Here is a 16040-nt window from a genome sequence, read left to right on the forward strand (position 1 = left end):
TGGCTGAACTAACAGCTGACAGAGGTCGCGTTGAGTAACGTCATGGTGCAATTAAGCTCTGTTTAGTAAAAGTGAGTGAAGGCGGAGGTAAAGTGTAACATTATGTTTGTGTTCAAGTGCAATCTTGTGAAATTTAGTTTTTGTGGGAAACCTCCTCTTCACACTTAGGAAATCCATTTAGCACACAACTAGTGCAATTAGCAGACCGACCCTATTCTTAAGTGATAAGGCAGTACATTTTTAATATGTCTGAAATATGTTAAGCGGTCCGTTAATAAAGGAGGTATCTCCGCTTGTGCTTAATCTTCTATCACTGAGTGGGAATAAAACCTGTTTATCTCAAGAGACATTCATTTTTTTCAAGGTGTTACTCATCACTTAAGAACAGGGTCTGTTAAAAGCAGCAGTTAAGTGCTGTGATGGACTTACTAAGTGTGAAGAGGAGGCAACTTAAGAATGGGACACCTGAGTGTGCTAATAGGTGTCAAACCACTCATGAATTAGTTATGAGCAAAACCTCACTTCAGAATGGTAATCATCATCCTAGTTAGAAAAACTTAATTTAGAGTTAGTTGGACACTACTAATACTTGTAGTTTTGTTACCAAATAATATTTATCATATGGTAATACCATCTTATGAGGCCCATACTGAGCAAAGAGACTGTAATTCATGTACCACAACTTCCTTACTTCCTGTCGACAAGCAATAATTAGTTAATCATTAGTTTATTAGGTAATTAATTAGGTAGATATTGAGGAAGACTGTTGGGATGCTGTCACACCCAACCTGTTTGGTTTGGTTAAAACGAGCTCAGGTCAGTTTGCGTGTTATTATGGTTCGTTTGGGCTGGTGTGAAAGCTCTCATTCGAACCCTGGTGTGGACCAAACGGACTCTGGTGTAGTTCGATTGTGGTGTGAAAGAAAACAAACCAACGACAGGAATTTATGATAGCAGATATGTGATTTTAGCAACAGCTAGAGCAATAATAAATCTACCTGCTGATTGTGAAATCTGTCCACCATCCCATAATTCATCCTGATAAAGGCCACGTATATCCCACTGCCTATTTTATGCTAATGAATACATGTAACTATGGTAACATATATGCACTTAAGCAAGGGTATTTTCCGTGATTAAAAAGTTGTTAAAACTGCCATCATTGTATCAGACTGCATGTACTTTGTCTTATTTTAAGTCCATTAAAAAGTGTGTGACAGTGATCCCACATTATCGAGCCCTGAGTCATTACTGTACAAGACGCCTTCTTTTCATCCTGTCTCTATGTTAGTCACTTTTCATAACGTGATTGATTTGCAGTCTGATTAAAACCAACTAATAATGCTTACAATTAATTATTTCTCTGTGTGCTCTTCGTGAAACTGAAGAACATAAATATAAACACTTAAGGTGCTTTCAGACCTAGACTTGTCTTGCTTTGGTCCGAATGAGGAATTACTTTTGTTACGAAGTTGTATAATTACCTAGAGTTGGTTCGTGTTCTCACGGCAGCATTAACAAGCAGACCAGATCAAATGCCTTGGGCAAGAAAGCTGCTCTTGATTGGTCAGAATTTCCATGTGGGAAAAATCCAGGAAGTGAACAAAACGTTGAACAAGAGTACACTTGCAAGATAAATGTGACACTTTCTAATGTCACAATGGAGGGACAACTACGCAGGTTGATTTTAGCGCTGCTCATCGTGGACTATATTGCTGTCATTGTTCATTTTAGTCAAACCATACAGTTTGAAAACGAGGCGCGGCTCCAACTAGAAAACAATGTTTTGATGCATTGGATGTGCTGAATGTGCATATTAAGGCAGTACAGGAGGAGGTGCACATTAATAATCCTCCAGGACTGTAACAAGCTCATGCTTGTTTAACTTAAGTTCAGTTGTAACCAGACAAACCAGAGACCACCTCTTCAGGAGGGTCTCAGTCCAGTTGTTTTGGTGCGCACCTGAGGGTGATTGCTGTGTCACACCCACCCAAACGAACTGCAATTTGGGGGCAAACAATCTTGATTTTGTTTGAACCAAACCAAACTGTCAGTCACCGGAATTTGATTTCCCCATGTGGGTCCTGATGATGCAGGTTGACAAATGCCAAAACTGTCCAACCAACAAGTTACCTGCCAGTTGGTAGAACTTCGTATTTACTCTTCTTGGTTGGGGCGGCAGTAGCTCAGTCCATAGGGACTTGGGTTTGGAACCGGAGGGTTGCCTGTTCAAGTCCCCGTCCGGACCAAAAATATGGAGCGTGGACTGGTAGCTGGAGAGGTGCCAGTTCACCTCCTGGGCACTGCCGAGGTGCCCCTGAGCAAGGCACCGAACCCCCCAACCGCTCAGAGCGCCTGTCATGGGCAGCCCACTCTGACATCTCTCCACTTAGTGCATGTATAGGTCCAGTTTGTGCATGTGTGTGTTCGGACCTGTGTGTAATTGACAACAGAGTGAAAAATTGAATTTCCCCTCGGGGATTAATAAAGTATATAAAATTAAATTAAAATTAAATTAAAAAAATTAAAAGTAAAATACAACAGCGTCTCATTTCTAGACTTTCCACCGATCGGATTGGCTTGATCAAATCGACCGATATTTCACATTTTTTTCAATTTTTCTGACCAGCCCTAAAGTCTTTATTCAGCGATCCGATCAATGACGTCATTGTCATTTTGAAACTGCTCCTGTTGCAGCTGGCTTGTGATCTGTTTCGTCCGTCACATAGTATCAGAGCTCAAAACATAAACGCCTCAAAGATGTAAAACACTCATTCACACCGATTAAACAAAGCAAAATAGACACGTCTCACTAGTTTAAATGTGTTTTTATGTCTTTGTGGCGTTTATGTTTTGAGCTCTGTCACTATGTGCTGGACAATAAAGTTTTTAGAATCCAGAATACGCCGCACGTAAAACCCTCTTTGGCAGGTCGACGTCGGTTGCAAACAAAGTAAACAAACATCCATACCACGTAGGCGGTATGGAATTTTTTCACCGTGAACCAGAGCGATACAACAAAAGCTGTCTGCAACCTGTGTAAAGTTTTAGTACATCGTGGAGGAAACTCTGCTAAAGCTTTTAACACAACGAATTTAATTCGGCACTTAGAGAAAGAACACAAGGAGGAGCATGCTGATTTCAAAAAGTGGAGTGCAGAAAAGGAAAAAGAGACACCCAGGCGGCTACAGCAAACGACTTTGGACCGTGTCCAGCCGTACAGCCGTGACAGCGAGAAGGCAAAGGGGGGTACAAGAAAGCTGATGGAGTTTATTGTGCTGGCCGACCTGCCATTTAATATAGTTGAGAACCCCGCATTCCAATGCTTGCTGGCGTACTTCGATTCACGCTATCTCCTCCCAGGGCACTCATACTGTGGCGATACCAGACGAAACGAGCTGCATCAGGTTGTTCATTCTCACGTTAAGGGCCTTCTGATAGAACACAGTCCCTCGATTAGTTTGACCACTGATATTTGGTCATCAGATGTGAGCCCCATGTCACTGCTTAGTTTAACCGCCCAGTGGATTGACCCAGATTTCAAACTCTGTGCGGCAGTACTACACGCCCAGGAATTCCGTGGCTCACACACTACTGCAGCGCTGGTGACGAAATACAACAACATGCTCCAGGTGTGGCAGATTCCGAGAGAGAGGGTTCATGTCATACTGCGAGACAATGCCGCAAACATGGCAAAAGCCATGCGAGAAGGAGGACTGCCGACCTTACCGTGCATGGCGCACACACTCCAGCTGGCTGTCCATGACGGGCTGCTGGCACAGCGCATGGTGTCAGACATCCTTGCTATGGGCAGATGTATCATCGGGCACTTCAAACGCTCCCCTCAAGCGTACTGTGCGTTCCACGACGTGCAGCTGCAGCTGGGTCAGGATGTCAAAAAATTCCAGCAAGACGTTGCCACCCGGTGGAACAGCAGCTATTACATGCTCCAAAGTCTGCTGCAGCAAAAACGGGCACTTACTGCTTTTGGAGCCGAGCATAAAGTTCCTGCTTCCTTCAGTTCCAACCAGTGGGGTCTGATAGAAAACATCCTAAAAATCCTGGAACCATTTGAGGAGCTCGCAAAGGCAATAAGCACATCCACTGCATCTGCCGCTGATGTGATCCCATCTGTGATGGCCTTAAAACGGTTCCTGAGCAGAGATTCCCCATCAGATCATGGTGTGGGCACCACAAAAGCTGAACTGCTGAGAGCTGTAACCCGGAGATTTGATGGGATTGAAAATGAGCCCCTCTACACTTTGGCTACTCTATTAGACCCAAGGTGAGGAAAAACATTTAGCCTAAAATAATCTGCAAAATATACTTAAGTTGACTTAATAAAACAATGTTATTTATTAGCCTAACACTCACATTTAGAACAGCAAACATATGTTCTGTTAATTGAATAATATCTGTTCTATCTTATATTTTTGGCTTTTACACAGTAAAACAGTTTTACACAGAAAAATTCTCAGTGTCAATGTAACTAATGGACCATTTGGTTACAGTTTTATTTTAAGTTGCTCTAAAAGAACAAATGCCCAATTAAATTAATGTGATATTTTATTTATTATTTTTGTTTTAATAAAGGTACAAGGATCGATGCTTTTCTGCAGAGCTGAAGGCACACACACGGGGGCTGCTGTTAGATCTGCTGGCTACACAGACGGGCCCTGATGAAGGACAAGAACCTGGAGACAACAACAACACAGATGAGCCAGCTGAGAAGATGCCACGACCTGGTTCCTTGTCATCGATGTTGAGATCATGCAAGAAGAAAGGCCACAGCAGGCCACTGCAGCAATGTCTCAGTTGAATCTCTACCTGTCAGAACCAGTCATCTATCGAGATGCTGACCCACTGGCTTACTGGAGAGCCAATCAGGATCGCTTTTCTGCCATCACCATTGCTGCAAGAGCTTACCTGTCAGCACCCTGCACAAGTGTGGACAGTGAGCGCCTGTTCAGTGCCGCATCCAACATCCTGGATGATCGAAGAAGCAGGCTTTCAGCCAAGAAAGTTGAGATGCTCCTCTTTGTTAGAAAGAATCTGCCATTGATGCATAAATAGGCATAGACATTTATGTAGCCTAAGTAATATAGCAGCAAGATTAAACCTCCTTTTCTGAATTTAAAATAATGTTTGTTTTGCCTGGGAGGGGGAGCATTGTTTACATTTTATTTAGTACATATACTTGGCTGCTACTTGTTTTATTTATTTTATTTAAGTGCTCCTATACAGACATTTTATTTATTTTATTTGTTGGAAATATATGTGGCCTGGGTGCCGTGCCATATTTTCTGTTCACCTGAGTGCCATTTATGAATGTTTTGAGGGAGAATTACTGCCTTTTATTTGCACTACTGTGACTATTTTTTGGAGTTATATATACATGTATATATGAACGTTTTGAGGGAGCATTACTGCCTTCATTTGCACTACTGTTACTGTTAATTGGAGTCATATATATATATATATATATATATATATATATATATATATATATATATATATATATATATATATATATATATATATGAATGTTTTGAGGGACCATTACTGCCTTCATTTGCACTACTGTGGCTGTTAATTGGAGTTATATGTTTTGAGGGAGCATTATTGCCTTCATTTGCACTACTGTGACTGTAAATAATTTCATAGAGTTATATGAATGTTTGAGACAGATTACTGCCCTTTATTTGCAGTATACTTGAAAAGTAATTTAATTACATTAAAGTAATTTAATTACAATAAGTTAAGTTGTTGTGCCCATTATTTGTGTCTGAAATTATTTTGGTTTGTCCTGATTAAACTTGAATGCCCATTAGAGGTTATTGATGTTTAACCTTTTCATCTCAGTCAGTTCAGGACAAAAAATGTCAACAAAAATCCTTTTTATGATACTCAGTAAACTGTATAAATATGGGTAAACAAGTTATTTAAATAGACACATTTGCTTCCTCATGTGATCGGATTGGTGATCTGTGATTGATTTTTTTAAACTCTCTGATTGGTGATCGGTGATCGGCCCCTAAAATCCTGATCGTGTAAAGCCTACTCATTTCCCCCCTCTGGTATAGACCAAATGAACAGAACTACAGGTGTGAAAGCACCCTTAGTTAATGGCCTGGTAGTTGTAGAATATGTCATGAAGCATAAAGGCATTCGTAAGTGCCTTTTAGTGAGAAATAAAGTGCTTGTATGCTACTAATATGCATGCGAATAAGGATTTATTTATTAATTCACTGCATTGTAGTGTCAGTTTCAAAGAATTTGACAACTGAAATTAAAATGGTGTACAAAAACAGTGCATAGAGTCTCAGTTAGTGGCTCTGTAATGTAACTAAGCACTCATCCTACTACCTGCTGCCACACCAAATTCCAACCTCAAATTTAGCACTTAAAGTTTCTTCAGATATTTAAAAGTTAGCCAACTTTTCCAAATATTTATCCGTTACTTTTCAAAATCCACTTGAACCACTCTTCACATTGGCATGAATTCGATTCACAGCTCAGCACCTACTTAAAAAGAAAAAGTGTTACTTGAGAGCTGGTTTTTCTGTTACTCCTGTTATTTCTTTCTTCAAAAACAGTGGTTAAAAACACCAGCAGCAAGTGTCAGTAGTTGGGTTTTCATTAACATGGAGAACAAAAAAGCATCACTTCTCTGTTTCAACAGAATTTTCTCGTCTGTCACAGCTGAAAACCTTGAGCAATTTAGCGGGTTGTTCACTGCTAAGCCTGTTTGTAACTGGTGGTTTACTGACAACGTTATCTTTGCATCACCTGTCCTTCAGTCATTTTAGATAACAGGCATTAGACTTTAATGCTGTTATTACATACATGTGAACTATAACAACAGATGACTTGTTTATTATGGACTCATGGCACTGCTGTGCTGCAGAATAAAAATAGGGAAAACGCTGGAATGGATATTTGGCATATTTTGGCCTGGCGTGGGTTCCTGTTGGCCTGGTGGCTCACCAGTGGGCCCAGACTTTGGACTTGAAAGATGACAGTTTCTCCTTTTTATACTGCCTCTTCATGGCGGGAATTTCATGCTCTTACTCTGCCTTGCTGTGCCTTGTGAAGATACAGTCGTGGAAAATAGGGGGACAAACTTTTCTCGCCTTTCAGCTGATATCTGAGATAGTAACAGCACTGAAACGATTTTGGATAGCCAGTAGGATGGGATTATGGGCGTCATGGGTGTGATCAATGTATTGCTAGAGGATGTAATATGATATATTGCAGTACTGATATACCATCCCTAATCCTAATACAAGCATTTTATTCGTCATATTTGAATTTAAATATAGCTTAATACAGATTTTTGCTGTGTGGCTCCAGTGTGTATTAGGGCTGCACAGTTCATCAAATATTAATCAGGTTCATGATATTAAATTACCTCAAATAAATAAACATGATCGGCTGCGATATTGATGTTTAAAATGTGTGCTCAGCTCATAGAAAACTCAACTCAACTCAAGCGCTTCCTAAATTAACAACAGCCACCACTTTTGAAGAGCTGTCATGCCGCTGTGTGTGCGGTCTACAACGGCAGTCTGTAAAAAAGTCTACAGTAAGTAACAATGCCAGACAAGCAATATGAATATCCTCCATCACCAGCCATCATCATCCATTGTTTGGACACAGGAGAGAAGAAATTATATGTCAAGAGTGCATGAGACGTGTCTTTACCGCAAAACAACACAACTAACTTGTTCAACCAACAGGAGACTCCCCACAATCTGCAGTAAGATGAACACATGAAGGGCAAGAAAAATAATGTTGCCAATGTTACTGTACTGTTACCATTAATCGTTCCTGTAGTCGTAGTAATTTTCAACACATTTTTTTTCTTGCCATGCACAGATGAGTTTAAATTGGCAGATGTTTGAAAGGGAAAAAGATTGCAAACATTTCTCACATTGCAACCTGGACGATTGTTTGTCTAAAATTAAAATAAATAAATAATTAATCTTGTTGATACTAAATAATTTGCCAAGTATAAATGAAAACACTTTGCGACGAGATGACTAAACAGTCAGCAGACAGTTGGTTAATGAGGAGAAAGTAAGTCTTTAATGAACTGAGATAAACATAAACAAAGACAGCAGTGGACTCAGTGGAGCCATAAGTAGTAGTTGTCAAATTAGTTGTTGTTTTTTTGCAAGTAGCAATTAACTTAAACTGTGTTACCCACATTTACGTCAATAAATAGATGCACATCTCAGCAATCAACAGCGACACATCATCAAATCTTACTCCCATGCCAAAATACTATGCTTTAACCAGAGACAAGTGTGAAAGGAAAGTAACCAGAGACGGCCATTCCCATGTCATAACAGATTAGTCCACACACAGCCCAACCTCCTCAAACACCCACACACACTCTGCTTCTCTCAGATCTCATTTTTATTCCCTGGTTTCTTATATCCAATGGATTTGTGCTGTGGGACTTCTTAGCTTTTAAGCAAACATGAAGCCGTGGTAAAACCTGAACCTGACAAACATACCTTAAAATATTCTCTCTTTTTGAACACGAGTAATTTGACCAGGGTAAAGCTGTTTTGGCATGGCTTTTGTTTTCTCCACCAACAAAGAAGACTGTTACATTTTCGCCTCTGTATTAAAAGGAAACACATTTGGCTGCAATTGGAGTGCGGCCAGGGCTATTACACTGCGCTCATAAGCTGATGGCAACATTCCAAATTATATTATCTACACTCTAATGTAAACTCCATTTTAAACACACAAGGTGCTTAGATGAGGATAAGTAAAACACATTTCAGTGGAGAACATAATTAAGTGTGCTGATTGATCACAAGCAACAACTGCAGTTTGAGCCTCACTAAGTGTTCAAAGGTGAGGAGTTATACCTGGCCTCCTTTCATCATTTTGTACGAGGTAAAAATGTCTTGATGTTCTCCTAAACTGCATTGCTTTTCACAACTTTTAGATTTATTTTTTGTTGTTGTCGTGGAAAACAAACATTTAAAGAGTAAACACTGAGCTAAGGTTTTTCAGTAAGCACATCCTCTAATTCTGAGATGGAATTAACAGGAAACTGCGGGGTATATGTTTTTTTTCTTCTTTTGAGTATTGTCAGAATAAACCAAGAAATTAATAAAAAGTAGAACTGAATAACTTTCGCCCAGCTTGTTGAAATATGTAGTTGGCTTCATACAAGAGGGTCTGTCTGATGACGACCAACACCAACACCAACAACAAACTATTTATGTAGCATCTTTCATACAAGAAATGCAGCACAAAGTGAATAACAATAAGGGCAGTATAAACACTGAGTGCTTCACATGAAAATAGACACATTGGACATAAAACAGACAAACAAGGCAATTCAATAGTAAAGGACATTTAAAACAGTTTAAAACATGGATTAACTGATTCATAAAATCATAGCTGTAAAACTATAAATCATAAAATCAAGTAAGGTTTTAAATGAGTTGCAGCAGCGTGAAGCGCAAATAGAAAGTGTTTCAGGCCTGAATCAGTAAAGTCAGAGCTAGTCAAAGACTAAAGTGGACAGATATGTTTTTATCTTTCTTTAAAAAGTATTTAGTGAGTTAGCTTCCCTGATATCTACAGGTAGTGTGTTCCATAGTTTTGGGGTGTAATTGACAAAGGGTGCATCCATGATCTTCTTCTGGCTGTTGCTGGGAACCTCCAATAAACCAACAGCAGATGATCACAGTGTTCTTGGAGGCAAACAGTTAACAACAATGTTAGCAATGTAGCTCAGTCCCAGCCCATGTAAGGTTTTATGTACAGGTTTTGTATACAAGGAAGAGGACCTAGATGTAACAGGACGTCAGTGCAGAGCAGCTCAGAATGGCCTGATGTGCTTTCTCCTCTTGGTTCTGGTTGTTCTGGCTGCAGAGTTTTCAATGAGCTGAAGAACATCGCAGCAATTCTGCAGTTGAGACTTAATAGGATGCACAAATTTAAGACATTCTGTGTAGGGCATCCAGAGTACCACCTCTCTTGAACGCAGAGTATGTCTGTTATGAAGAAATCTCAGGAGCGACAAACAGCTTTGAGCTGGTGGATATGAGTTATGAGTGCTGCTCATGGTGCTGAACAGGCTGCATGCTCTGGGACTCTGTAGCAGTGTAGCTGTATATTTAGACACCATATACAATGCTAACCAATGAGACATGTTTTGTACTATCTCGTTGGCATGTCACAATACCAGAAATTTAGTACCCTACAATAAAATCTGAGGCCATGGTTCTCTGCTGGAAGTTCCAAAATTCTCTATACCCAATTTGATACCACAATAAAAAAACAACAATTAATTCCTTGAACTTATTACAAACACTTAGATTTTATTTTAATCCATGATGATCTGCCTCAAATGCAATGCACAAGTCTACGTGGGTTCATGAGATTTATGTGGGCGAGAAAACTTTTTACATATATAGCCTACAGTATATTTATGTATTTCTTCTCTATCGCTGTTGTTGTACAGCATTTATAAATGTAACAGCGAAAATACGTGGGGCATGGATGCCGTGCGACACATCTGTCGCAGCATGCCCATAGCACTAACGCGTCCATTATAATCAACTGAAGTTGCTACTCTGACCATGGAACTCTATATGCAGCACATCAGATTCATGCCTTGTATTGAAACTATGTTAACTGCATTGTCCCTATAAATAAAGCTGTTCTTGCCAGCATGGCAGATTCCAACCCTTTGTTGACCGGTTCAATTCAGTAGCAGTCATTATGGCCTATAGGCCTCCAAACCCTCCCTAACAAACTGCATTGTCACTTGGCAAAACTCAACACACACACAGTGAAGCTGGCAGCAACCACACGCTACAGTGACAAAGTCAGTGTAGCAGGTAAAAATCCAACTTTTCCCCACCTACGTGCTGCGTCACTGCCCCATACAATTTGGCTGTTAGATGCAACAGTTGGTCTTCATCATAAGCTCTCTGTCCCACCTCTTCTCTACTGTGGTTGAGGGGCTAGGTAAAAAGTGTCATTGATGAGTGCAGCGTTTTACTCACAGTTGAACATTTTTAAGCTCACAAAAGAAATGAAATGTTAAACATGCAGCACTCAATACAGAATAGATGTTTAGCGCCTCGTCACACTGCTGGCATTCACAGCATTGTGTAATTATGCAGCGCTCCTATCGTAAAGAATTACCAAGATACGCTGGCCTCTTTTCAATGAGGTGAGGAGGAGCTGTTGCTGTAGTTGCGCCTGTTGCCGTCTTCCATGTGTTGTTCTTTTATGCTGGTAGGTGTTCCTCCTCTTCCTTTGATAACAGACTAGAACACTTGTAGGTGTATATGTTGCCTTGTCAGGTCTTAGGAATTGCATCCCTGATACCTACAGCACAGGAGAAAACTGAGCTCTGTCACGTTTTCAGAATCTTGGCAGCGACATGGCACCAAGGTATCAATTCTCATGACATCCCTTCTGTCAAGTTACCCTGTGTGATGCCTGTAAACTGTCCTCAGATTGTTTCGTACCAAGTTCCCATCTTAACTCAATTTCTGTTGGTCAGTAATTTTAATGTACCTGTTTGTTTTGCCAGGACCTGCTTATATAAAATTAATTCAAGCACACTAATTCTCACATCATCAAAAGAACAGGTAATAATTTATGCCCAGCACAATCAGTCTGTTGGACAAAATGATGAGATAAATTAATTTATTTCCCTGCCACGCACACGCCCGTATGGAGCTGGCAGCTCTGTGTAACTCCCACTAGTCCAGATGGCCAGTTAACCTTGGCCACACATGTTGGCACATGCACACACAAAGTTTGCACTGCCTACTTTTCACATTATCCATCTCATACGCTGAACAAAAATAACGTGTCCTGCCTTGAACATATTGACAAGCTGTAGGGAGCTGTTAGCAGGAAACTCTGCTGCACAGTGAGGTCAGACTACACGTCCACTTACTCTGTCAGGTGAAATTGGTGTCTCCTTATGGATGCAGCAGAATCCTTGTCGAGTGTAATGAAGTGCCACTCTGCTCTGCCTTTTCAAAAACTGTACCAAGACAAAAAAACAGTCTGACTCTGATGTGTCTCCCTTGTCGCAGGTTCATATTATCGATATTCCTTTCCTTATGGCGATGCTTTACAAAAACCTCTCATGAATGGTCTCGTGTCTCAGAGGAACTTCCAATTACTGCCATCATTCTACTTTGTTGTATGACCTAATTCTGTCACAAGTATTCCACTGTAGACAGTTGTAGATAATTATGACAGTAACTTTGAAAGTGGTTGAAAAAGTGTCTGCTTTATCTTGAAGATGACATATACTGTTTATTTCTGAGAATGGGTGGAAAAAAGATGTTTCAGAAATGTAATTATATAAAATGGTATAATAAAAAAAGAGAAATCGTATTTATTTAGTTCTCATTTACACTTCATACATTCTGGGAAGACCATAATTACTATCCAGTGCTGAGAACCCAGTACAGCTGTCAGCAGCTAAGAACAATTACAGATAGATTGCTGTCTGAGGTGGTTTGAGAGGCTTTCTAGTCTAATGTCTCTCCAGCCTTTACTTCCCACTGTTAACATCCATAAGTGGTGAATGGAAGAAGCCATGCTCAGGGACGTGCCCTTGTAATAATGGCGAGTGATAATGACACTGAAATTATGTAAAGGCTAGATAAATAAATAATTTCAGTTTGGCAGGAGAGTGTTTCCAATGGTTTCAGTGCTCATGGTTACACAAACAGTAAGGTGCTGTTATATGTGGCTTTTATCTCACTTCCTGAGCAGTGAATGAGTGCCTTTGGGCTGAACAGATCTTTTGCCTCGCTTGAAGTCGATCCATGTGAGTAATCTAAGTGTTTGTTAGTAGATGGTTGGTTGTTAGCCAGCTAGCCAAACTTTTTATTGCACAAGTTATCCAGAAACATCAGGCAGCTAATGACTGCCGCCTCTTTTGACATCTTGGCAAACAGTTTTCGGTGCATTACCTCCACTGTGTTGAGTGAAGTGTGTTTCGCCCCACTTAGATTTGCATCTAGCATGAATAGATGCAAATTTGATTTCTTATCTGGCTAATGGAGACACATGTGGCACGGTGTAGATGAATATGTATAAAGATTTTATCTGGATTTAAGACAAATTAAGCGACAGGAAATCTAATTGATCAAAAAGTGAGATTTTGAGTGTTTGGCCTGCAGTTTTTAAGGTCCTCTATCACTAAATTGATTTCAAATTGTTGACAGCTCATAATAACCCCTAGATCTAGCTCCCATCTCACCTGTCAAAGAGAAAATGTAAAGACCTTGGGCGTGTGTCTTTCTCCTGCTTCATTATTTACTGGTGAAGTGTCTTTTAGTTTTTACCCCTTTGGTTGTTTCTTGGCTTTGTTATTAATCTTGCTCTCCTACAAGCTATAGTGAAAATATTCCAATTTTTCTTTTATGTAATTGTTGCCCCTCTTATTGCCAGAATGCGTTTGCAGACAGATTGGTTTCACAGCCCTAAAACTGTACATCAAGTTGGTCCAAATTAATTGAAATAGTTCAATCTGCCAGAGTATATGTTGGCATTTCTGCAAACCGCAGATATGCTACATTTGTTCATTTTATATGTATTATATCAAGAATTCTATAGTGACATAGTTCTGATTACGTGTATATGAGCTGACTTTGTCATCAGGAGGTAAAGGGAATGGTGGATAAACGTAGGCGAGATGGCTGCCAAACTGCAGACCACTGTTTGAAACCAACAGACAACAAAGCCGGGTGTTTTTTAGGGAGATATTGCGGCATTTCCAGCCATCACTGTGGCACCCACACCGGGCATTGTAAGCCACAACATGGTCTCTTCCTAGACATAATCAAGTGGTTTTATGCTAAAATAGAACCACACGTTAACCACAGCATTGTTGAAACTTAAAGAAACGTATAGTTTCAGCTTATCTGCTGCAAATAATCAATGTTGTCACCGTGCATATCTGCACACCGCAGATATCTGTGGTTTGCAGATATGCCAGAATCGATGTCAACATTGATTCTGGCAATTGAGTTGATTCAAAATGTTATGACTCAAATTTTAAACCAGAGCATTTCTTAATCAAACTTGGAATATTAAACAGACAGACCTGACATTTCTTTTTCTTTTTTTTTTTTTTATGGAAGAATGTTTTGTTGGTTTTGTCTTTAACAACAGTTTGCTGTGTGTCCTCAACAAGCTGTGCCTCAGCGCCGGTTTGTGTATATTTCTGCTGCCAGTAAGTTGCTTATTATTGATAAAGAATGAACACGCCTCATTCATCCATATCAGCCTCTTTTTCTAGAGCTTCTCTATGCTGGTTGCATTACAGAATCGATTTTAAAGTTTCAGTGATTACTTGGCTCGGCAATGTTTGGCTGCTTACTGCTTGTCTCTTTACGAGCCCAGAGTGCAGCTGTAATTCTATAAAGTGTGGCCCCGCAAGTTTCTCTTGCTTGAAATTGAGGTATGAATAAAATTCTATCCTTTAAACACACAAACCATTTACTGTACTGGACAGTCTAGTAGCTGTCGTGTTTCCAGTGCACCTGCAACGGAGTGTGGTAGTGGAATAAAACCCTCATCAATCATAGTAGATGGCCAGTTATGCTGTCAGCCTATCAGAGGTAAAGAAAATGGGCTGCATTGTAAACATAGAGTTTTAAACTAGTGTACCACAGTCATACAGAGAAAACGCCATCATAGAGGACAAAGTGAGGGATTTTTCTCTTGTTTCAAGAAGGCAAAAAGCATCCTAACATAAAATAGTTTTGCTGCCGTATCTTGCTGTTGTCAATAATGTTCCCTCTGCTTTCATGCTTTCTTGCTTTTACGAGTGTTACAGTTATTGCTATCTTTATTGCTCTATCCATCTGAGCATAAAACCCAGATGCAACAGGTCCTGGCGAGCTCTCTGGAGCATGTCAAAAAGCTTATTTTCAGAAAGTTGCCTCGCTGATACGAGAAAAAAAAAACCTATTTGGTCACTTTTTCATCTTGAAACTGTTGGCAAGCACAGAAACCTGCAACATTCATGATATACTGTACGAAGGGAAAAGAGCATAAATGACAAAGACAACAAAATTGCAGGATTGTTGGTTAGTGTTTGTCAACACGCTCGTCAGCGAAAGTGAATGTAAAAGCCAAGGCCAGATTCACTCGTTTGGCATTTCGCCTTGCTATGTTTGCATTTTTTTCTTTGGCCCTGTGTCTCTTGGATTCCTGCTGCTTATGGTTTAGTCATTTCCTTTTTATAATGCCTCGACCTCATCTGAGCACTGTGGGGGTACAAGCTCGTAAACATCTCAAAAACACAATATAAGAAGAGAAGAAGAAAATCGAGGCAGTGGTGAGGGTCTCTGTAGAAAAATACACTGCTACATACTTCTTTAGGGTCATAAGAGATGACTGAGAGGGATCACTACTGTATGAGTCTATATATTGGATTTTAGGAAAATCCAGGATAGTGTAGGCTATCTGTAAGGAATGCCTTGCTGTTATTTTAACCATATCTCCATGTTGCAGCGATAAAGATAAATACACAACGCTCTTTTTCATGGTATAACTTGATCCAGAAACCCCCAGATTTGATGCAGTGTTATGGTGAAATGAATGCTTCATCCACAAAATAATAAATTTGTGTATCAGGTACTCATCCTGTGTGACATCCCTGTTCATGAAGAAAATTTTGCTTTTCTCACAAGCCTCCACTGTGAATCAAGAATTCAAAAACAGAGAAAACTCTTGATGAATCTGAGTAAAAGGGGGCCTGTATTTAAAAACAGCAAAACCATATCAAACGTCTCTTTACAAACTCTCACCGGACTTGTGCATTATAGTCTAATCCAAGTCTAACACAAATGGCGGACCTGAGCATAGACTGTGTAAAAATAATGGACGTAGCCACCGCAACATCACCCAATGATTTATGGATGGCATCTTGGATTTTTGGAGCCAGAATGACCATGTCTGAATGAGAGATTGTAGCTGTGGAGGAGCGAAGGGTAGATCTGACTCATAGACTGTTGCGA

This window comes from Epinephelus lanceolatus, chromosome 2 (assembly GCF_041903045.1).
Source record: "Epinephelus lanceolatus isolate andai-2023 chromosome 2, ASM4190304v1, whole genome shotgun sequence".
In the NCBI taxonomy this organism is placed as follows: Eukaryota; Metazoa; Chordata; class Actinopteri; order Perciformes; family Serranidae; genus Epinephelus; species Epinephelus lanceolatus.